The sequence below is a fragment of the Leopardus geoffroyi genome, chromosome D1, assembly GCF_018350155.1.
Source record: "Leopardus geoffroyi isolate Oge1 chromosome D1, O.geoffroyi_Oge1_pat1.0, whole genome shotgun sequence".
NCBI lineage: Eukaryota > Metazoa > Chordata > Mammalia > Carnivora > Felidae > Leopardus > Leopardus geoffroyi.
In genome coordinates this window covers 18,249,372-18,272,169 of record NC_059329.1, presented here as the reverse complement: position 1 = coordinate 18,272,169, position 22,798 = coordinate 18,249,372, and the positions used below count along the sequence as shown (strand labels likewise).

Below are 22,798 nucleotides of genomic sequence, written 5' to 3'. Positions count from 1 at the left end.
GCGAGATCATGATCTGAGGCGAAATCGGATGCTTAACAACTGAGTCACCCAGGTGCCCCCAGATTCACAGTTCTAAAAAATAAATAATAATAATTCAAAATATGCATTAATTTAGGATGAGCCTAAATATCAAGGAAGAATTTTCATAGCATTAAACTAATGGAGAAGAGGGAAACACTCCTAGGTAGTTTTAAATTATTTTCAGCCATCTGACGTGGGACCGACTTATGTACAGCTAACCCATCTTATCTATTCATCGGAGAAGGGCAGCAAAACCACACTCTAAAAGCTACCTGCTGGTATTTTGTTACCAAATACTTGAAAACAAAACTTAAACTAAACATTTTGGGAGAGGCTCTACCAATTCACTTTTAGTTTCCTTTGGTCAGATGACACTTTGTTCCCTTCATCTTTCTGCACTTAGGTGCCTATTTCCCTTACAAGACAATCTGAGAATAAGAATCTCTTTATCACTTGTTTAATAAAATTGGGGACAACAAATATACTTAGTTTTCTCTGCTCTTTTTTTGCACTTTATCAAGTGGTTCCCATTAGGCTTATTTGCCTGTCCGTTCGTTCATGAAATGTGTGCCCTCACAAAGCTTACAGCCTCATTTAGTTTCATTCAACAAAGATGAACAAAAAACAAAAAATAAAAAAATCCTGAAAACAAAAACAAAGATGAACCAGACACCAGATCTATGTCAACTGCTGGACTAAACGCTGAAAGAAAGTGAGAATGAGTAAAATCCAAACTCTGCCCTCAGAGCATCCACAATCTAGAAGGAAATTCACAGAGATAACACAAACCTGAAATAAGCCACACAGAAATAATGAATTCAAACAGAAGTGATTCACTTTTGGAAGCATGATCAAGGAGGCTGAAGGTAAATCGTGAGCCATTTTGAAAGACAATGAAGACTAGGTTAACAGGATGGAGAAGAGTATTCCAGGCACAGGAAACAGAACGTGAACAGGCACAAGAGACATGAAACATGGCCATGAAGTGATACTGCTAAAACAGAAAAGACATGTGGGGAGAGCAGGTGAGGCAGGAGGCTTGACTGCAGGCGGGGGACAATGGTTAGCTCATGACTGACCTTGCTCAGGTCAGCCTCCTCTTATATGGATAAAAGAAAACTTGATAGATCACTGAGAATACAAGAGGTGAAAAATGATGAGAATTTTTTAATCCTTAAAGGACTGAGCAATTAGAAGTTTGTTACCTTAAGGGAAGCAGTTTCAGTACAGAGAGGGCATAGAAACCGTAGCATAGGGAATAAAGGAAGTAAGTGAAGACTGAGTATAGACCATGCCTTTGAGAAGCTCAGATGAAAGCAGAAAAGATAGGACAGGTGATGAAGAAACACCAAGTTGTTCAGAAAGAACAGTTTTAGATCTTGGTCTTTCTTAAAAAGGACAAAAGAGAAATGTGTAGACTGAATTTGGGGGTGAGGCAGGTGGAGGAGGTTAACAACATACCAACAAAACAAGTCTAAAGAGGAAAAGCTCTTGAATAGCTTCAAAGAATCTCTTAGGATTACTAGCTTTCTCAATTTTTACAAGTTTATTTTTTATTGTTTGTTTTTAAAAAGAGCAGGGGAGGGGCAGAGAGAGAGCAAGAAGGAGCAGAGGAGGAGAGAGACAGACAGAGAGAGAGAGACAGACAGAAAATCTTAAGCAAACTCCATGCCCAGCTCAGAGATTGATGCAGGGCTGGATCTTACAACCGTGAGGTTAGGACCTGAGCCGAAATCAAGAGTCGGACGCTTAACTAAGCCACACAGACACCAGTGTTTATTCGTTTATTAAAGCCCATTTAACTTCTGCTTTGTGGATTCCTAACACCATTACCAGAAAGCTTCCTTTTTAGAAAAACCCCCACTATACCCCAAATCTTGCCAAATTCTCAGACATTTCAGGTACCTGGGACTTTAGTTTGTTTTGTTTTCTAAATCTCTCTCATCTTCAGCATAAATGTACCCCAATAAAACATAATTACTCTGTGGGATATATTTTTCCCTCCAGGAATGATTAAATTAATGAATGGATGAAGGTCTATTAATAAGCTTCTTTCTAAGTAATTGTTTTTTAAAAATGTAAGTGATAGACATTCCAAATTTTTAAAAATTTCCAGTTGAAAATCAGTGAGAGACCTGTAATCCCATGTAGTTTCCATGTAGATGTAGTTCCTTGTTTTATTAGGTAAGCTAGCATGTAAATAGGTGTTATCAAAAGCTATTGATATCAGAAGCACATCATATCATATTAGAGCCACAGCCAGAGCAGGAAGCTGTGGTCAACAGATGTAGCAAGTAGGTTAAGCCTGAGGATGCACCTAAGGGTGTGTATTTTTTCTGGGCCATTTTCCCATGCTATGGAGATACATAACTTTTTAACGAAATTAAATTACTTTTAGGTAGTTGCGTAACCTGCCTTTTTGCTAAATAGCTCATGAAAAACTTTCTATACCAATAAATACATATCTACAGGGGCGCCTGGGTGGCGCAGTCAGTTAAGCGTCTGACTTCAGCCAGGTCACGATCTCGCGGTCCGTGAGTTCAAGCCCCGCGTCGGGCTCTGGGCTGATGGCTCAGAGCCTGGAGCCTGTTTCCGATTCTGTGTCTCCCTCTCTCTCTGCCCCTCCCCCGTTCATGCTCTGTCTCTCTCTATCCCAAAAATAAATAAACGTTGAAAAAAAAAATACATATCTACATAATAATCATTTTTCAGGTTTGTAAAGTATTCCATTAAACAATCTTTTGCCGCTGAAGTCATGAACGACAGCTATCTTGTCCATAAAAACACTTCAGGGACATTGTCCAAGGCAATACAATTAAGCTAGGCAGTCTCATCCTGTATGGCATATCTAATTTCATTTATCATAAAGTATGCATACTTGTAATTTTATCTCACTTAACCTCCTCTGACCATTATGTACTATACCTTAGTGGATGCCTTCTTGGGATGAAAAGTAAGGAAAATAAGCTAATTAAAGTTTCAGAATGAGTCTGTAGAATTATAGTTCACCAATTCATAAATTTACTCTAAGCATTCCAAGTGCAAAACTTGACCGCAGCTGATAAATCCATTATCATAATACACCATGCCACAGTTTCACAGCCTACTAAGAACCACCCTGTTTCTCAGTCTCTCAACTGCACACTAAACTACACCCAAGTGTAATAATGTGGCATATCAACTCTTTTTGGTAGAAGATTAAAAAAAAAAATCCAACACTGCCAAATGAAATGTGAATTCAGACTCCTGGTCCTTGGGTTATGCTTTTAGTGGGGCACTCCTTCCCCCTTCACGTACCACATCACTTTGCTTCACCTTAAGAGGATGACAGACCTTAAAATATCTAACCCAAATTCTTTACTTCATTATAGTAGTGATGCCAAAGATGTCTAAAACCGTGACTCCGTGTTACCAGTGAGTACAGCTTCAGAGCTGTCTATGTTGTCTACGAAAGAACTATATTGCATATGAGGCATGTTTAATGTTGGACAAAAAGTCCGTTTTCTCATCTACAGCCACACAGTAGCAAACAGGACTGCCCCTCCTGGGCATGGTCTACTGGACATAAACACAGCACTTGACAGGTCTTATCTAAATGCTCTAGCCCAAGAATGTTACGATTTTGATGAAAAAGTAGTTAAAAAAATTAAGAACATACCGCTATTAAAAAAAAAAAAATGCAAACATACATACACACATACATAAAAAGAAAACACTGCCATTTAGACTTAAGTACCTCTTTATGTGAAAATATTTCTAAGCACTTCTTCCTTGATTTGCAGTTTCTTACTGTCCAGAAATGTTGGCTTAAGCCAGTTGTCTATATCCTATGAAATCATGCATTCTGAAATTAAAAAAAAAAAAAATCACTTTGCATACACTTTCAGCAATCACAAGAACAGTGAAAAAAGCTCAACATTCACTATATCCTTTACTTCAATGGCTTCCAAGGACAGTTCCACTCTTACTCCCCGTCTCAACCCCTTCACAAACAAATTTGCATCCAACCCTACCTTTCCATATGGCAAGATTCCATCTGGGAAAATCTCAAGGCTTTAATGTCTCACTCACTCAAAATTCAGGAGGTAGATACATTTGCTCTTGAGTCAATGTTCTCCAAAAGCCAAGTCTCCCCACACCGAGATTAACAATCTTTTAAAGGCTAGTAATTTCCATAACCACCCTCTGAAATAGACAAACTGACACTTATCTCTGTTTACAGGACACGAAACTGAGCTGACTTGCTTGAGTTTCCACGGCCCAACCAGCATGCTAAGTCATGCTTTCGGTACCCCTAATCTGTTGAGTCATGCTATCTTTACTCAAAAAAAAAAAAAAAGAAAGGTATATTTCATGTCAACAGTATATGACACCATGCACAAATCATAGAAACACAACTTATTAAAATAATCGAAAACGATCATAGCCAAAACATGCCTTGTAACCACATCAGGGGAACTGAACCACAAAACTAAGCAGCAGGGCTAGTCTCGTCACCAAAGGGGCAAAAATTATTTTAACTTCTCCTTCCCACCAAAAAGCAATAAATATTAGTCTCTTGAACAGAGCAGTTTTCATCAGAAGAAAATCATATATGCATGCTATCTTTCAACTGTGAATACACAAGTTTAAGGTCATTAGCTGAATACAGAAGAGATTCCCCCCATTATCTCTCCTCCTGAACACCTACAAAAGCTATTAAGTTAAAGCAAGGCCTCACTAGGAACAAACTACTAGTCCATCACTCTGCAAGCAGCCTTATAGCAGAATTTACACACCATTCCAGCACATAACCAGGGATTGCCAGGATGTTAAACAGCAGCTACACAGAAAAGTTGCAAAGTTTCCAGATCACTAGTCTCTTCCACATTTAGTGCTATGGTGGTTTGCCCAGTGGTAGGTAACATGTGCTGTTTCTAAAAACCAAACTGCCTGGAGGTAAATCAGAACTGACTCCACTGCTCTGTGTGACTGTGGGCAAGTTACTTCGGTTCTCAGAGTCTCCATTGCCTCATCCATAAAAAAGAGTAATAGCCCCCAGCTCCCAGCTCGTAGGGTTGCTAACGAATGGAGACAATATGGGTAGTAAGTGTTTAGCACAGTGCCTGGCACCTAGAAAGCTCTTAATAAATATCCATTTACTATAGTTTCTACTGCCACCGCTATTACTACTCCCATCACCACCCAGGGAGCATGGTAGCATTAATGTACAGCTGGGGGGACTTACTCGTAACTTTGTTAAATAGATTTGATCTAACTGTTTTTGGTCCCAGGACCATGCCAATTAATGCCAATTAGTGATTCAGGCAATAAAAATGTCTGACACTTCTAATGTCATTCCTCCTTAACTGGAAGGTCTTTCCCCTTCTTCTCTAAATTTTATGTATTCTTCAATATCTTGTTCAGAATAAACTTCACAGATACCTCCTGCCATAATGGTCCTTTTCCTTTGAGCTGAGCTCAGGGTATCTACTGCCTAAAATTTTCAGCGGGCGATTAATTAGTCACATGTTAGCATGGTATCATTTTTGTCCTACATGCCATTATTATTTAACTTTGGCCCAGTAATGTGATTTTCATGTGTTTATGTCTCATGGCCTTCGATTGTATAGCTCTTGAGGGTAAGGACCATATCATAATGTTTCTTTGTATCCATCAAGGACTGGACCTTTACACATAATCGGCACTCTATAAATGTGCTAATCAATGAGTTTTCTCATCACTTTTGATTGTGGATATCAAATGTATTTTACAAAACAAAAAAAAGCAGTTTTATTAATAAACTCTGAGACCAGAGTCCTTGTGAACAAAAATGCTTCATAGCTACTGAAACGCATAATTATGTCTACCTCTCCATGGAGATTCCAAAAATAAGAGATGAAATGATACAGCAATGAATCAGGAGCAGTCAGAAATATGTGCTACCTAGCACAAGTTAAATTCTTCTGCAAAAACTATAATCACAACAAATTTAATACTGATTATTTTAGTATCCATATTAATACTTCACATTTTATATGCAAAAGCTAGTGATTTATGCCATACTTGAGAACAGGCACTGTTTAGTAATGAAAGATGAATATATGTGCCTTTCTGGTGAGAATGTAAAATGGTATAGCTGCTGCGGAAAACAGTATGGCAGTTCCTCAAAACATTAAACTTATAATTTACCATATGACCCAGCAATCCTACTTGTGGATACATAAAAAAAGGACTGGAAGCTTGGACTTGAAAAGATATTTGTATACCAGTGTTCATAGCAGCATTATTCACAATAGCCGAAAGATAGAAATGACCCCAATATCCGTGGATGGATGAATGGATAAGCAAGATGTGGTGTGTATACAGATAATGAAATATTACTCAGCTTTGAAAAGAAAGGAAATTCTGACACGTGCTACAACATGGGTGAACTCTGAAGACATAATGTTAAGTGAAAGAAACCAGATATAAAAGGACACGTACCATATTACACTTATATGAGGGATCTATAGTAGCCAAATTCACAGAGAAAGAAAGTAGAATGATGGTCGCCAGGACTGGGGAGAGCAAAGCATGAGGATTCCTGATTCATGGGGACAGAGTTTCAGTTTAGGAACGTGAAAAAGTCCTGGAGATGGATGGTGTTGACAGTTGTAGAATAATGTGAATATACTTAATGCCACTGAACCATATACTTTAAAATGGTTAATGGGGCGCCTGGGTGGCTCAGTGGGTTGAGCATCCGACTTTGGCTCAGATCATGATCTCACGGTTTGTGGGTTCGAGGCCCACATCAGGCTCTGTGCTGACAGCTCAGAGCCTGGCGCCTGCTTTGGATTCTGTGTACCCACCTCTCTCTGCCCCTCCCCTACTCATGTTCTGTCTTGCTCTGTCTCTCAAAGATAAATAAATGTTTAAAAAAATTTTTTAAATGGTTAAAACTGCATTTTATGTTATATTTTACCATGATATAAAATATTTCAAAAAATTATGGAATAAAACATATGCCATACAGTGTGTGTATATATATTATTTATATATATATTTATATACATTTATATTTGTATATATTTACATATTACATATTATAAATATATATTAATATGTATTATATATGTATATGTATTATATATTTATAATATGTATAAATATGTATTTATATTTATATATATGTATATTTATATAAATAAGATGAACATAGAGCAAGTCCCAAATTTCTGGTTATTACTCCCCCAGCACACTTACCAATTAGTGCCAACAATTCACTTAAGAATGTGAAACAGTGAGTAAAGGATAAACTAGCCAAGTCTCAATAAATCCATTTTGTGAGAGGTTTGATTTACAAAGTATACAATCTTCATTAATCGCTTTCTTGGACTCCTTTACTAATAATGTTCATGTGGACAAACAGCACTAACGGATAAGGGACTAACAGAGTCAGCATTTTTAAAACTTCCAGAAGAAAAGGAAAAAGAAGAAAAGAAAAAAAAAAAACTTCCAAAGGGCACTTGACTTTACAAAACTCATGCCTTAAATTACTAATAGTACCTATGAGAAACTGTGTTCATCACACAAGAGTCACAAGAATAAGGATTTAATAATTTACATTTGTTTTCAACATCTGAAGAGTTATAATTCTTTCCTAAAATTCTTTGCCCATTTAACTATGAACTAAATAACAATACTGTGATAATAAGTAAAAACCTTCTCAAATAAGAAGTGTTTTTGCTGAGATGATGGCATCTGACAATCAGAACTTAGCATCTGAGACATCCTTGGTATTAACTTATTCTCTTAAAATGTTATGAAGACATGTGCAAGCATGGGAGAAAAGAAAAAGTACTGAAGACAAGGGTTTCCTGAAACTGCGTCTCTCACCAGAGTTCATAGCGTAGTCGAGTGTCATTATTATAGAATTCATTATTTGCAAATTCACCTATTCAATAAAGTTTGTTTGTGGCCCCCAAATCCATACTTGCAGCTCACAGGCATGTGCAGATATTAAGTTGAATCGCCCACCGTGCACGTATCCAGCTGAGATAGAACAAGGTAGCCCTCTGCCATCCTGCTTCAGCTCTCACACTGTAAGCAAGCACCCTTTTTGCGATTTAGCGCCATGTTTTTCATATTCTTCTGTTTTCATTATTACGATGGCTCTGAAGTGTCCTGCAGAAGTGCTGTCTAGTGTTCTTACACACAAGAAGCCTGTGATGTGCCTTATGGAGAAAAGACTGTTAGATACGATTTACTCAAACATGAACTGTACTGCTATGCACTCTGAACTCAAAAGTTAAGAAATCAACAATATATGTTGAATAAAATGTCTTTAAACAGACACACATATAAAACAAGGTTATGTATTGGTCAGTTGACAAAAATGTGACCAGAACTGGCAGGAACCTAACCTTGTATCTCCCACAGGAGCAATGGTTCCACATTCACTCATTCAGTGTTCACGGCAACTCTACAGAAGTACCATAAGTACAAAGTGTACTTTGTTAAAGAAAACAACTCGGGGGGTTGGGAGTGGCTGGGAAGAGGGGGGTGGAGATCAATGGAATAGAAAAGACGGTCCAGAAACAGGCCCATGTAAATATGGCAGGAAATGGCAAAGAGATCAGTAGGAAAACATGAAACTTGAGTAACTGATCCTGGGACAAATGAGTATCAATATGAGAAAGGGAAAAGTGAATACTTCCCTCACAACATAGAAAAACTCAACTCAAGCCTTATCCTTATGAAAAGAAAACAGTTATTTTTTTTTTTTCAACGTTTATTTATTTTTGGGACAGAGAGAGACAGAGCATGAACAGGGGAGGGTCAGAGAGAGAGGGAGACACAGAATCGGAAACAGGCTCCAGGCTCTGAGCCATCAGCCCAGAGCCTGACGCGGGGCTCGAACTCACAGACAGTGAGATCGTGACCTGGCTGAAGTCGGACGCTTAACCGACTGCGCCACCCAGGCGCCCCAACAGTTATTTTTTTCTAATAGGAGAAGAACTTTAAAATCTTGATTTAGGGAAATATTTCATAAACATAAAGAACCATAACGGAAAGGTTGGCCAGTAAAATAAAAAAAAACTTTTGATCAAAAGACATTAAACATGAAAACACATAAGACAGAAACTGGAAAAAGATGCTTCCAACACATGTAACTAATACAGAGAATTCCTAAAAATAGTGAGAAAAAGAAAAACAATCCAATAGAAAATGACAAAAGATATGAACACATTATTTAACAGAAGATAAAATTCCAACGACTAATACATATATGTAAAAGATGTTCAAGCTTAATAATATTCAGAAACAAAAATTAAAATATCAATGGAATATTATTTTATATAAACTAGCAAAACTTAAAAACTCTGACACTACCAAAGTACTGGAGAAAATGTGGAAGAACACAAACTCTTCCACTGACACTGGGAGTACAAATACCTTAATAAAAACTGGTACAAATACCTTGGAAAACACTTTATCACTGTCTAGTTAAGTTGAAGATGCACATATCCTGTGATATGGCAATTCTACTTCTCAGTGTAAACTCTATAGGAACTTGCACAAGTGTACAAGGAGACAAGCATAAGAATGTTCACAACAACAATACTGTGTTAAATTATGAAAATCCTGACCAAATAAAGGCCTTTACATCCAAGAACAGGCTTGAATAAATTATGCTATATTCATAAAATGCAATGTTACACAGCAATGGAAACTAACAATTGATAGTTCTCTGGTTTTCTCATCAACATAAATGACTTTTAAAATCAAGAAATCTAAGACACAAATAAATGGAAACATATTCCATGCTCATGGATTAAAAGAATTAATAGTTAAATGTTCATGCTATTCAAAGTAATACAGATTCAATGCACTACCTATCAAATTCCAAAGGCATGCTTTACAGAACTAGAACAAATAATTTTAAAATTTGTATAGAACTACAAAAGACCTGGAATAGCCAAAGCAATCTTGAGAAAGAAGAAGAAAGCTGGAAATATCATGCTACCTGATTTCAAACTAGACTATAAAGCTACAACAATCAAAACAGTATGGTATAGACAAAGGGGATTAAGAGTACACGTATCCTAATGAGCACTGAGAAATGTACAGAATTGTAGAATCGTTATATCGCACATCTGAAACTATCATAACACTGTATGTTAATTATACTTCAATTTTTAAACAATTGATTTGAATTTGGTATAAAAACAGATACACAGATCAGTGGGACAGAACTGAGAGCCCAGAAATAAACTCACACAATATATGGATAATTAATCTCTGACAAGGAAGTATACAATGGAGGACAGTCTTCAATTAATAGTGCTGGGAAAACTGGACAGCTACATGCAAAAGCATGAAACTATATCACTATTTTACAACTCAAAATGGATTAAAGGCTTGAATGTAAGACCTGAAACCACAAAATTCCTGGAAGAAAACATAGATGGTAAGCTCCTTGACTCAGTCTTAGTGATGTCTTTGTGGATCTGACTCCAAAGGCATGGGAAACAAAAGCAAAAATAAACAAATTGGACTATGTCAAACTGAGAAGCTTATGCACGGTCAGGGATATCATCATCAAAATGAAAAGGCAGCCTACTGAATGTGCGAAGAGATTTGCAAACATGTATGTGACGAGGAGTTAATACCCAAAATATACAAAGAACTCACACAATTCAACAACAAAAAAAAAAAAATCCAAACAACCCAATTAAAAAATGGGCAGAGGATCTAAATAAACATTTCTCCAAAGAAGACACACCATATGGCCAATAGGCACATGAATGCTCATCATTACTATTAGACAAATGTAAACAAATCAAAACCACAATGAGATATCATTTAACACCTGTTACAATGACTATTATCAAAACGAAAAGAAACAGCAAGTGTTGGAGAGGATATGGAGAAGAGGGAACCCTCATAACGCTGTTGGTGGGATTGTAAATTAGGGCAGCCACATGGAAAACAATATGGAGATTCCTCAAAATATTAAGAAAAGAACCACCATATGATCCAGCGATCCTACTTTTGGATATTTATCCAAAGAATACAAATATACTAATTCAAAAATATATGCACCCTTATGTTCACTGCAGCATTATTTACAATAGCCAATATATGGGAACAACCTAAGTGTCCACTGATAGATAAATGGATAAATAAGATGTAGTATATTTATACAATGGAATACTATTTAGCATAAAAAAGAATGAAATCTTGCCATATGGGACAACACGGATAGACTTCAGGGTATTACACTAAGTGAAATAAATCAAACACTGCATGATGTCACTCAAATGTAGCATCTAAAAAACAAAACAAATGCACACACAAAACAAAAATAAACTCATAGATAGAGAGGATTGTGGTTACGGGGGTGGGAAATGGGTGAAGGGGGTCAAATGATTGGTGATGGATGGTAACTAGACCTGTGGTAGTAACCACTCGGTAGCATATGCAGATGTGAATTACAAAGCTGTATACCGGAAATTTATATTTAAAAAAAAAACACTGTATTTCAAGCTATATTACAAAGCTGTAATCATCAAGACAGTATGGTTCTGGCACAAAAACAGACACTCAGATCAATGGAACAGAATAGAGAACCCAGAAATGGACCCACAAACATATGGCCAGCTAATCTTTGACAAAGCAGGAAAGAACATCCAATGGAATCAAGACAGTCTCTTCAGCAAATGGTGCTGGGAAAACTGGACAGCGACATGCAGAGAAATGAGCCTGGACCAGTTTCTTACACCATATACAAAAAGAAACTCAAAATGGATGAAAGACCTAAATGTAAGACAGGAAGCCATCAAAATCCTCAAAGAGAAAGCAGGCAAAAACCTCTTTGACCTTGGTCACAGCAACTTCTTACTCAACACACCTTCAGAGGCAAGGGAAACAAAAGCAAAAATGAACTATTGGGACCTCATCAAAATTGCACAGCAAAGGAAGCCATGAGCAAAACTAAAAGGCAACTGACAGAATGGGAGAAGATATTTACAAACCACATATCAGATACAGAATTAGTATCCAAAATCTATAAAGAACTATCAAACTCAACACCCAAAAAACAAATAATCCAATGAAGAGATGGGCAAAAGACACGAATAGACACTTCTCCAAGGAAGACATCCAGATGGCCGACACATGGTAACAAGCTCAACATCATTCATCATCAGGGAAATACAAATCAAAACCACAATGAGATACCACCTTACACCTGTCAGAATGGCTAATATTAACAACCCAGGCAACAACAGATACTGGCAAGGATTTGGAGAAAGAGATCTCTTTTGTACTGCTGGTGGGAATGCAAACTGGTGTAGCCACTCTGGAAAACAGTATGGAGGTTCCTCAAAAAATTAAAAATAGAACTGCCCTACGACCCAGCAATTACACTACTAGGTATTTATCCAAGGGATACAGGTGTGCTATTTCGAAGGGACACATGCACCCCCATGTTTATAGCAATACTATCAACAATAGCCAAAGTATGGAAAGAGCCCAAATGTCCATCAACAGATGAATGGATAAAGAAGATGTGGTATGTATACACAATGCAGTATTACTTGGCCATCAAAAAGAATGAAATCTTGCCATTTGCAACTACGTGGATGGAACTAGATGGTATTATGCTAAGCAAAATGTCAGAGAAAGATAAATATCATATGACTTCACTCATATGAGGACTTTAAGACACAGAACAGATGAACCTAAGGGAAGGGAAGCAAAAATAATATAAAAACAGGGAGAGGGACAAAACATATGAGAGTCTTAAATATGGAGAACAGAGGGTTATGGGAGGGGTTGTAGGAGGGGAGATGGGCCAAATGGGTAAGTGGCATTAAGGAATCTACCCCTGAAATCACTGTTGCACTATATGCTAACTAACTTGGATGTAAATTAAAAAAAAATAAATTAAAAGATATTCAATAAAAAAAACACTGTTGAAAGGATAAAATAATTGTAAAAATATTTACAGTAAATTCCACTTCTACAAAATTCAAAAACAGAATTAATCATATTGTTTACGGTCACATATATATGTAATAAAAACTGTAAAGAAGTTAAAGAACAATAAACACAAAATTCAGGGTTGTGGCATCCTTGGAGGGTGGGGATGTATCATCAGCGAGGGGCACAAAGGGGGCAAAAACAGAACTCTCAGGTCTCTCTTTCAAACCTTCTCTTCCTCTACCAGTCCCCTATTTCTCTCTTCCTCTCACAGTCCCATGTAATTAATCAGCAAGGTCTATCAACAGTCCAAACACCCTGACTCCACTCAATTCTTTCTGTCCCCATTACTTTACTCTGGTTTAAGCCTTCATTAACTGCTCACTGGGACTTGAGCTTCCTTCCTGATCTCTCATGACTATACAATCCCTTCTCCACAGCAGAAGCCAAGTGATCTTTTCAAAATTTAAGTCAAATCATGTCCCTTAAATTCACCAAAGGCTTCCCTTCACACTTAGAATGAAATCCAATCTCTTTATCATGGTCTTCAGGGCTTCCTTGAATCTGTTCTCTGCTCACCTTGCTCACCGAACCTCCTCCCACCCACTAGATTTCAGCCAGCGTGGCTTTCTACTTCTCAGAACTGCCAAGCTGATTCCCTCTTAAGGCATTCCCAGGAATGCCTTTTACCTGGCTCTTGGTTTTGCTGGCTTCATCTCAGCATCCAAGCCTCAAACAAATTCAAACACAGATGTTACCTTCTCGATGAGCTGCCTCTGGCCAACCCATCAAAAAGAGCCCCATTACTGCCATTAATCACCATTACTTCAGACACTTTTGTTCTTTACATCACTTACTACTACATGTTTAGTGCTTGAGTCCCTCTCCTAAGTCCCACAAAAGCTGAGATTTGTCAGTCCGGCTCAGTGTTATGGAGAGGAGTATCTGGCAGAGGGCAACAGATATTTGTTGAATGAATAAAAAAGTGAATTTTACTTTGATTAAACATGATGTAATATCTTCTAGCAATGAGATGAAAATCAAGTATACCAGTGATGAGCATGACAGAATCAAAAGAGAAATTTTGAAAATCACTAGAAAAGCATTAACCTCAGATGACCTTTACTTTAAATAATCTTTTCTTAACAGTGCTAGTAATAGATCACATTCCTAAGGACCATGAATGAGTTATTAGTAAAAGTTTCACATAGCCGGTTTTGGAAATGTGTCATCTTGTTTACCTCTGTTTCTAGAAGAGCCCTGTGATTAAGAGCTCGGGGCTTCAGTTCAGCCTGAGTTCAATTACGAATCTGCACTGGAATTCGAGCAAGTTACTTACCTCTTTACGCCTGCTTTCTCATTTGTAAAATGGAACTATTAATAGCTATTCCGTAGTCATTAGAGTCACCGTGAAGATTAAATGGAAGTTTTTAAAGCATTTGGTTGTGTCTGGCATGCAGTAAGTGGTCAACATATCATGCTGAGGAAAGTCCAGACAAATGGGACAGCTGAGAAGAGTCAACCACCAGACACCCTCTGCCTCTAGCAGAGGTGGACTAACTACCTACCATGTACCTAGAACACATGCCAGGACTAAATCCGTTCCCTGCCAAAAAGAAGTCCAATGTACACACAGGTAGTATGCAAGGATGGGAAAAGCACTCTGAGAACACCAAAGGAGTGACTCCCTTCACCCAGCTTGGCCACACATGAAACGGAGTCTTAAAAGAGTCACAGGAATCCCCTAGATGAAAAAGGAGGAAAGCACGTGCAAAGGCCCAAGTAAGTCAAAGTGAGAAACTGTGCTGGTGTGGTGTGTGTAAGCAGGGCTAGAAGATGATGTCGGGCGGGCAGGACCAGATGGAATGAGGCGAAGGCCCTCCGTTTAAAAGTTTGCAGTTTTCTTTAGGCAAAGGGGAGGTTAAAGGGGGAAAATTTAACATGCTAATTGAATTTAAGCACCATACAGGTCCACTGTTAGTCTAAAATGGAAAATAAATGTTAAGCCTGAATCCTTGAAACCACGAGCAATTTGCTTATTAACAATGACTGACGTGAAACCTATTCTCACCACTTTTCATTACTTCCATAACCACTGCTATCATGCTGATCGTTATGACCACAGCAGATAAAATTTATTGAGCTTACTACGTGCTTTGCACTCCGTTGTTTTACACATATTACCTCATTCAACTGTCACTTTCCCTTATGAATGATACTATTATTACTGCCACTTTATATATCAGAAAAGCAAAGTTAATGTCAGATGGCTAATGAGTAAAGGTAACAGAATTCAAATCTAGGCTGCCTGACTGCTAAGCCCTAAAATTAAACCAATCTGCTGAACTGCTATTACTCAGTTCATTTACATCATCTGCACCAAAATTACGTGTGTACCTACTGTAATTTAAAGCATCGTGCTAGGTAAGTGATTCTCAAATTTTACCGTACAGAAGACTCACCTAGGCAAATTCTAAGATTCTGATTCAGTAAGTCTAAGGTGGAATTTTTGGAGACCTGCAATTTTAACCATAAATTCAGTCAATTCTGATTCACTTGGTCCATGAACTCTGATAAACCCTGTGCTAGGTGTCCTAGAGATTCGAGGACATTTGGGCCTCCTGTCCTCTATGAATTTATAATCCAAAAGGGGTAAAAAAAAAAAAAAAAAAAAAAAAAAAAAAAAAAAAAAGAAAGAAAAAACACACATAAATATCACAAAGCAATGTAGGAAAAGTAGTATTGACAATACAGGCAAGAAAGACTTCAAGGAAGAAGATGATAAAATGATGTAATAAAATGATGAGTAGGAATTCATGAAGAACACATTTCCCAGATTTTTAGGAATCAAGTTAAAAAAGAAAGTACAATGAGTAGACAGCTTGGCGGGAACAGAGGATCTGCATTTAGGAATGGAAAACAGGGTCAGGATAAAAGTAGACGCTCCAGAATACCGTCAATGTCAACTTAAACAGTGTAGACTTTATTCAGTGCTGGCACTAGGAAGTTAATGGTTTTGGAGAAGAGAAAGGATAAATTAGGGCATTGTTCTTTGGAAGAGTACTCTGATGAAGCTGTGTGAGATCAAGTAGAATGAGAGTAACAGACAATGGGAACAGTGAGGCTGTTAGCATTCTAATTGCAAAGAAATCCAAGAGAGGGTAACGAAAAAGATTAAAAAGGGAGGAATAGCAACTCTTAATGACTCATTGCATGTAGGGCAAAGGCAACAATCACGGCTGATCGCTTCACTCCTTAGGTCCTTTATCACTGTCAGTTTCCGGTTTCTTTTTAGAAATTCTTCTTATATGCCTAACTAGACTAAATATATAAAGAGTTCACTTACTTTAAAGATAGCCCACAATTAAGAGGTCAATAAATAGGCCTCTGACTAGCCAAAATACATGTCACATAGTTCATATGTTAAAAAAAAGTATTAGTATACATATAATATACATACATATATAATTGAAAGAACATTATTCAGAGCTGCACAATCTTATTTTACACAAAGTTCTAACAAATATAAGCATCTAATTTCCAAACCCAGAGAAGTTTGGAAGCAAAAAGGGGAAGGGGAAAAGAGCCTACTATAGGTAGACAGACCTAAGAGTCTGAGGTTCAAGAGAAAAAAATGAAAACTATAAAAAAAGCACACACAATCACTCAGGGTAAATTCTCCACAACTGTTTATTGACAGGTACACATGATTCCCAGGAAAACGAAATTAATGAGACTCTTCCTTCATGTTTCAAGCAACTACCACAAAAAGAAAGCTTTTAAACATTCTTTAAAGCCAAGGATTTCAAAAACAAATATTTACCTGATTAAAAAAAAGATCATTTTTAAAGGATGACTGATACATGCCAACACAGACCCTCTCACCAGTACCCAGGATATAATCAATCAATCAATCAATCAAGATATAATTTACAACACACGAAGTTTGAAGATGATTAAGAATGCTTTCATAAGGCTTCTCATCAAGAATATGTCCCCAGTGATGAAGTTTAATTTGGGCAATTGTTTTCTGATGGCTATGGCTTGGAATTCCAAGTTCCAAATAATATGAAGGCATCCTCAACAAAAATTAACACCAATAAACTGGTCTTAAATACAAACCCTATACATTTACCTCCCGAAATCAGGCAACATTATTTGACACTCAACATCATGTAACAACAGGCTGGGGTGACGACCTTTAAAAAGACTTAAACATAGCAACACATGAAGGTCTCTCTGTTCACCAATACTCACCAATATTCATTATAATACTGTTCATATGAAGACCTCATCTATTTTACAAACAGAGAAAAACATTTTCGTGGGGGGAATTAAGATGTTAACTCATTCAAAGTTATACTCAGACTTACGATTTAAGTTTAAAGTATATACTAAAACCATGTACCTGTATCTTTAATTATGTATAACTCTTTTACCATGTATTATTAGAGTAAGAAGAGTTTAGGTTTCAGCTTGAGATTTTTTTCTAAATATGGCAGAAAAGCAAACCAATGTATATTTACAACACTATAACATTAACATTACCTTAAGTATGTTGTAGGGATAAATCAACTCAACGGGATTAGGCCTCTCATTTTCTTTGACACAGCAAAGGATGGAGAAAACATACTTCAGAAATTTTATAAAATGATCAGGCCACATTAAGATACCAAAGGTTAAGATTATGGCCCAAAACACCAAATATGCTACATGTTATAAATATGTAAACAAATGAAGCGGTCAGTTGCACCTGGCTGGCTTGACCCCCCCCCCCACCCCCATCTACTTATAATCTCGTCTCCTTATAATCTTCCTAGCTCTGTAGAACCATACAACATGAGGACCCTAACTGAAGCCAAAGAACTGTGCCTTGGGACAGTGTTTTTCAAGCAGCAGCTTGTGACCCACAAATCAATTTGGTGGATTTCAGTCAGCATTTTTTAATAAAAGTGAATGGAATGGAATAGAACTTATCAGAATGTAACACATGTCCTAAGGGTAAACAGTGCTCTGCGAAACTTTTCACTCATTATATAGGTAGGTACTAGATCATAATGTAAAAAGTGCTTCTTCATATGGGGCATGATGTGTGTAAAAAAAAAAAAAAAAAAAGTTTGCAAGCTCTTACCCTAGAGATCTCGCTCTAATGCCTCAGGACCCAAAGGCTGAGTGTTTTCATTAGTCCTCAGCACCTACATATAATCTCTTCGCTCCAAAGGGACTCTTGGAAACCAATTTCAGAGCTCCAGGGAAGCGTACATAGAACGGGGACAGCCCCAGCTAAGCCAGTATCTGGACCTGAAAGGACCGCTAACTTGCCCAAACAACAACCCTAGGCGGTTGCCTACAAACTCCCAGTAACTTAGCAACCTTCAGACGACAGCTCCTCCTTCTTCCACTAGCTGTCAACCGTTCAACTCTTCCAACCAACTTTCCTCAACTGCAACTTCTAGGATCACTGTGCCAAGAGAAGACGGGATGAAATCTTCTCGTTTCACCAATTCCCGGAATGTCCTCCTAGGCGAGGATCTAGAACTCAATGCTCCCCATCCCCAGCAAAGAATGAAGCTCCACGGAGATCCTTACATTGGCCCCCTCCCAGATCCCAGGGCCGGGTACCCTCCTCTCAGGCCCCATCTTACTCCAATTCCCTCCTTCTCAAAGTCTCCCAATGTGAGGGCAAAACGATTCTCCCCAGAGCCCTTGTTAAACTACCGCGTCCTTTCATCAGCCTCTGGAAGGAGCAGGCCTAGTGTCCCAGCGGCCTGGAAATGCCCGCCCGCCCCGTTCCCCACCGAACCTCCCAGGGGACACGTCCTCTATTCCCCCCCACCCCCCACCCCATACACTGGTTCGAAGACAAAGTTTCCTATTCCCCCAGCAGCCCCAGACCCGTCTCCATCTCCTACCAGCCAGAGGGCATCTTTCCAACCCCCACGCCCCTAGAGCACGGCAAGAAGCCCGGAGCCTCCCAGGAACTCAGGCTCCCCCCCAACCCAGCCCTCCGCCTCCTCCCAGCCCAGGGCTCTCCCCGCGCCTCCCCAGCCAGGCCTGGCCCCGTCCTCCCTCCAGCCGCGGGCAGGTGGCCCAGCCCTCCCCTCCTCCCAGGCAGGCCTCGTCCCGCTCCGAGTTCTTCCCGGCGTCCCCCCGCCCCCCCCCCCCCCCACATACTGCGCCCCACCAGGAACGGCCCTCCGCGCCTCGGCTCCGGAGGGGAGCTCCCGGGGCCTCGAGAAGCCGGCACTGCCGGCGGGCCCGGGCTCCACTCACCCCTCAGCCCGGGAGGCGGGGGAGCTGCTGCGGCGGCTCCTCGGGCTGCGCCTCTCCTCCCCCCTCCCGGCCACCGCCGTCGCCACCGCCGCTCGGCCTCCGGCCTGGTCCCGGCCGGCCCCGGCCCGGCTCCGCTTCACCTCGTCCCCCACTCTGGCCGCCGGAGCCCAGTGTCCTGCATTGACCCGGAAGCAGCTTTCGCGGCCCAACAACAACACGTGACCCCGCCGCACGTGTCACGTCCGCTGCGTGAAGGGGAGGGGGCGCCGGCGGAGCGGGTCCTCGGCAACCGAGCTCGGGTTGCCATGGCGACGGGGAGGCCTTTAAGGGCCTGGTAGTCTCTACAAACACACTGCACCTGCTCTTTCTCTTGGCCCTCGTGAGGAGACACCTCAGGTGCCAAGGAAGAGTGAATTGTCACATCAGAGTGAGGTAGGGGCGGGTCAGAGCAGAACCTGGGCAGCTGGGAGACCGCTGCCTTGCAGAAAGGAGCCTTGGGCCGAACCTTTCCGGACTGACCTGGAATTTTGTCCCGGCTTTGGCACCGGTTTGCTACGTGACCCTGATTAACTCACTTCCTGCCTCTGGCTTCAGTTTCCTCACTAGGCGACTTCAAGGCTGTAATCTAATAAAGTCCCAGGATGCTTTTGCATAAGGATGTGGTCGCACTCACTCTGGCCTTGATTCTGCATCCCCTTTGCAAGGTCCTCTGGCATCCTGAGTTTTCCAATGCTCCCAGCACCTTTCCATTCATTGGGCACCTTCTAGGCACTGCACATGGGCTGTTTCTAATTTTCACAACCCGCAAACGTAGGCATTTTGTAGAACCGAGAACTAAAGTTCACAGAGGTTAAGCGATCTGCCCAAGACCACCCAGTTAGGAAAAGTGATCCGGCTGAGATTTGAATCCAGGTCAGTCTGGTGCCAAAGTAAAAGTCCATGCACTTCACATTATGACATGCTATTGCTTCAGCCCCATACACCTTATCTGTGGCTGTTGGACTGTGATTGCTTATGTACTTTTTTGTCCCTTTCTTTTGCAAGGGCGTATATGGAATAGGGATGGTGTTGGCTGATCTTGAAGAGAATTCAGCCTTGTATGGATATGTCAGCTGACGTGCTAGGAGTTGCAAAGTTCTATGTGCTACACACATAAGATGTGTGTGCTTTTATGTGGCGTGTGTCAGGGAGCTGGGGAGGAGTTGTGATATGTCTATATGTATGTATGTGTATATATATGTATATTGGTTCCTAGAGTGGGGGGTAAGGACCCAATGGCGGCTTATTACCATCAGCAATTAGGTACTTCTCTCGTTTTGTTTTGTTTTGTCTTACCCCATATGTAGAGCTTAGAGAAGTTGGGGGAGGGAGCCCAAAAGAGCTGGTTAAAGAAAATGCTTTGAGGATCAAGGGGAGGGTGAGCCAAGCAGTGTGGCTTAGGTTGCTGAGATGGGGACATTCCTCCTCCTTCTGCAGAGAACAGAGCAGTGCCCTCAGAGTACCTCAAAGTACTGTCAGTGGCAAGGACCAGAGAAGAACAAAGTGATAAATGCACAGAGGAGGAAGAACAAGGCGAATGCTGCGTGGATATTTTGTTAATAGACTTCCTTGTGAGCTCAGGTACCACTGGGGACACACAGAAATACTTGGGAGGGTAGATGTCCTGTGAGCAACTAGAAAAAGGCAAGAAATGTGGATCATGAGTGCACAATGTATATAAACATATACATGAGTGATGCCTTTGACTGGGTGTGATTAGTTATATATGTCTTTGTCTCTTTGAGATATCTTTGAGTCATTTTGCCTTTGTTCCCATCTCTCCCCTTATAGAGCCAACTCCTAAAGACAAGATCCATTTCTCTACCCTTCTCCTGTCTATCTCCATAAGGCAGCCAATATTATGTTTCTAAAACTCCTATCTCATCATGTTATACCCTGGAATGTAAAATCCTTCTGAGGTTAAAATCATAGTTATTAACAAGCTCCTCAAGGCTTTTCATGGTCTGGAACCCTGCTGACTTCTCCAGTCTCATCTTTTTGTCCTTTTATCCTCTTCCTTTATACTCTCTGTTCAGCCTGGTAGCCGCTGGCCACATATGGCTATTTAAATTTAAATTAATTAAAATTAAGTTAAATTAAAATTGCATTTCCTGAGTGACATGACACTAGCCACATTTCAAGGGCTCAGTAGCCCTAGGTGACTGGTGGCTATCATAAGGGACTGTGCCGATACAGAGTATTTTTATCATCACAGAAAAGTCTTCCGGCAGTGCTGCTGTATACTCTCAATTCCTCATGTGTGATACATTCCTTGGGAATTCGCTCAGTTAAGCCCTTTGCTTGCAACGTTATTCTTCCAGCTCCTTGAATCTGAAAATGATACACAATTGCCTATTTTGTTGTCTCCTTAATAAGCATGTAAACCTCAGTGAAGGCAGGAGCTAGGTCTGTCTTGTTCCCCATTGACTCTCCATTGTCTCTAAAGGATTGTCCTGTAAAAGGAGAGAGAAGATGTTAAAGCAAGAGGCAAGGATAGAAAGACAAATTCCTGGTGTTTTTAAATACATTGTTGATAATTTAATTGTTTTGACCCAGAAATAGCAATTTCACATGACTCAACCTAATAGTAAGGAAGAACTTTGGAAGAATGGGAGCTGCTTCAGTTGGTTCTAATGAGTTCCCTGTCGCTGGAATGTATTAAGCAAAAGCAGAATCTGTTAGAACCATCTGTGAATAATTCCAGGATTGGGTAGACTGGTTGACCAGTATAATTCTAAGAATCTAAATCTGTTGTGCTCCAACTGAGTCTTTAATTCAAGGGTTGAGTATGTCATAACAACAATCACAGCTAACTAAAATCTATGTACCAGATACTGCTCAACAGATTTCACGTAGATTATCTCCTTAATCCTCACAATGATCGTATAAATTCAGTTTGGTGCCATCGGATTTACCAAGTGAGACCCAGGTTAAGTAATACACCCAAAACATAGAGCTAGTAAATAGCAGAGGCTGAATTCATATTTAGGTCAGTCTGACACCAGAATCTAAGCTCCTAATAACACTGTAATTACAGGATATCATTCTATCATGAAGTTTCAGTCATATATTTGCATGTCCTTTTAATGCAACACATGTTGATTTTATAATGGATATATTTCTTGCACTTAGCTAGGTGGTTTGGGGAAAACAAAGACAGATAAGGCATGGTTCCTGTAGTGTGGTCGGGAAGACAATGCATAGCCTCAAATACAGTGATAGAGAACAATTTATAGGATATTATTTTAAAAAGGGGAGTCATCTTCTTAGGTGAAAGCATCTCTCAAGTAAGCAAAGGGATAAGGACAGAATTACATGAGAATTCAATCATATATGAGAATCATATGAGAACAACATATATATGTTATATATATATTACATATAATACATATATATCTATTATATGCAACATTATATACAACATATATATATATTACATACATATATATTACATATAATACATATATGGGTACACAGGAGAAGGAAACTGCTTTACTTGAAAGAATAATGACTG

At 39.5% G+C, this 22,798-nt stretch overlaps 1 protein-coding gene across 3 annotated transcripts in view; it reads right to left on the bottom strand.

Moving 5' to 3' along the window:
* Nucleotides 1-19,445, bottom strand: part of LOC123600810 (tubulin-specific chaperone cofactor E-like protein) — a 161,699-nt gene extending 142,254 nt beyond the window's left edge. The window contains exons 1-2 of one of the 3 annotated variants that reach the window (XM_045483199.1): nt 19,246-19,445; nt 3,758-3,865 (exon numbers count right to left, since the gene is read on the bottom strand). The gene's annotated coding sequence lies outside the window, so the exon portion shown is untranslated. The remainder of the gene's footprint in view (nt 1-3,757; nt 3,866-19,245) is intronic. The other 2 variants (XM_045483197.1, XM_045483198.1) reach the window with 2 other exon arrangements.
* Nucleotides 19,446-22,798: the final 3,353 nt, after the last annotated feature.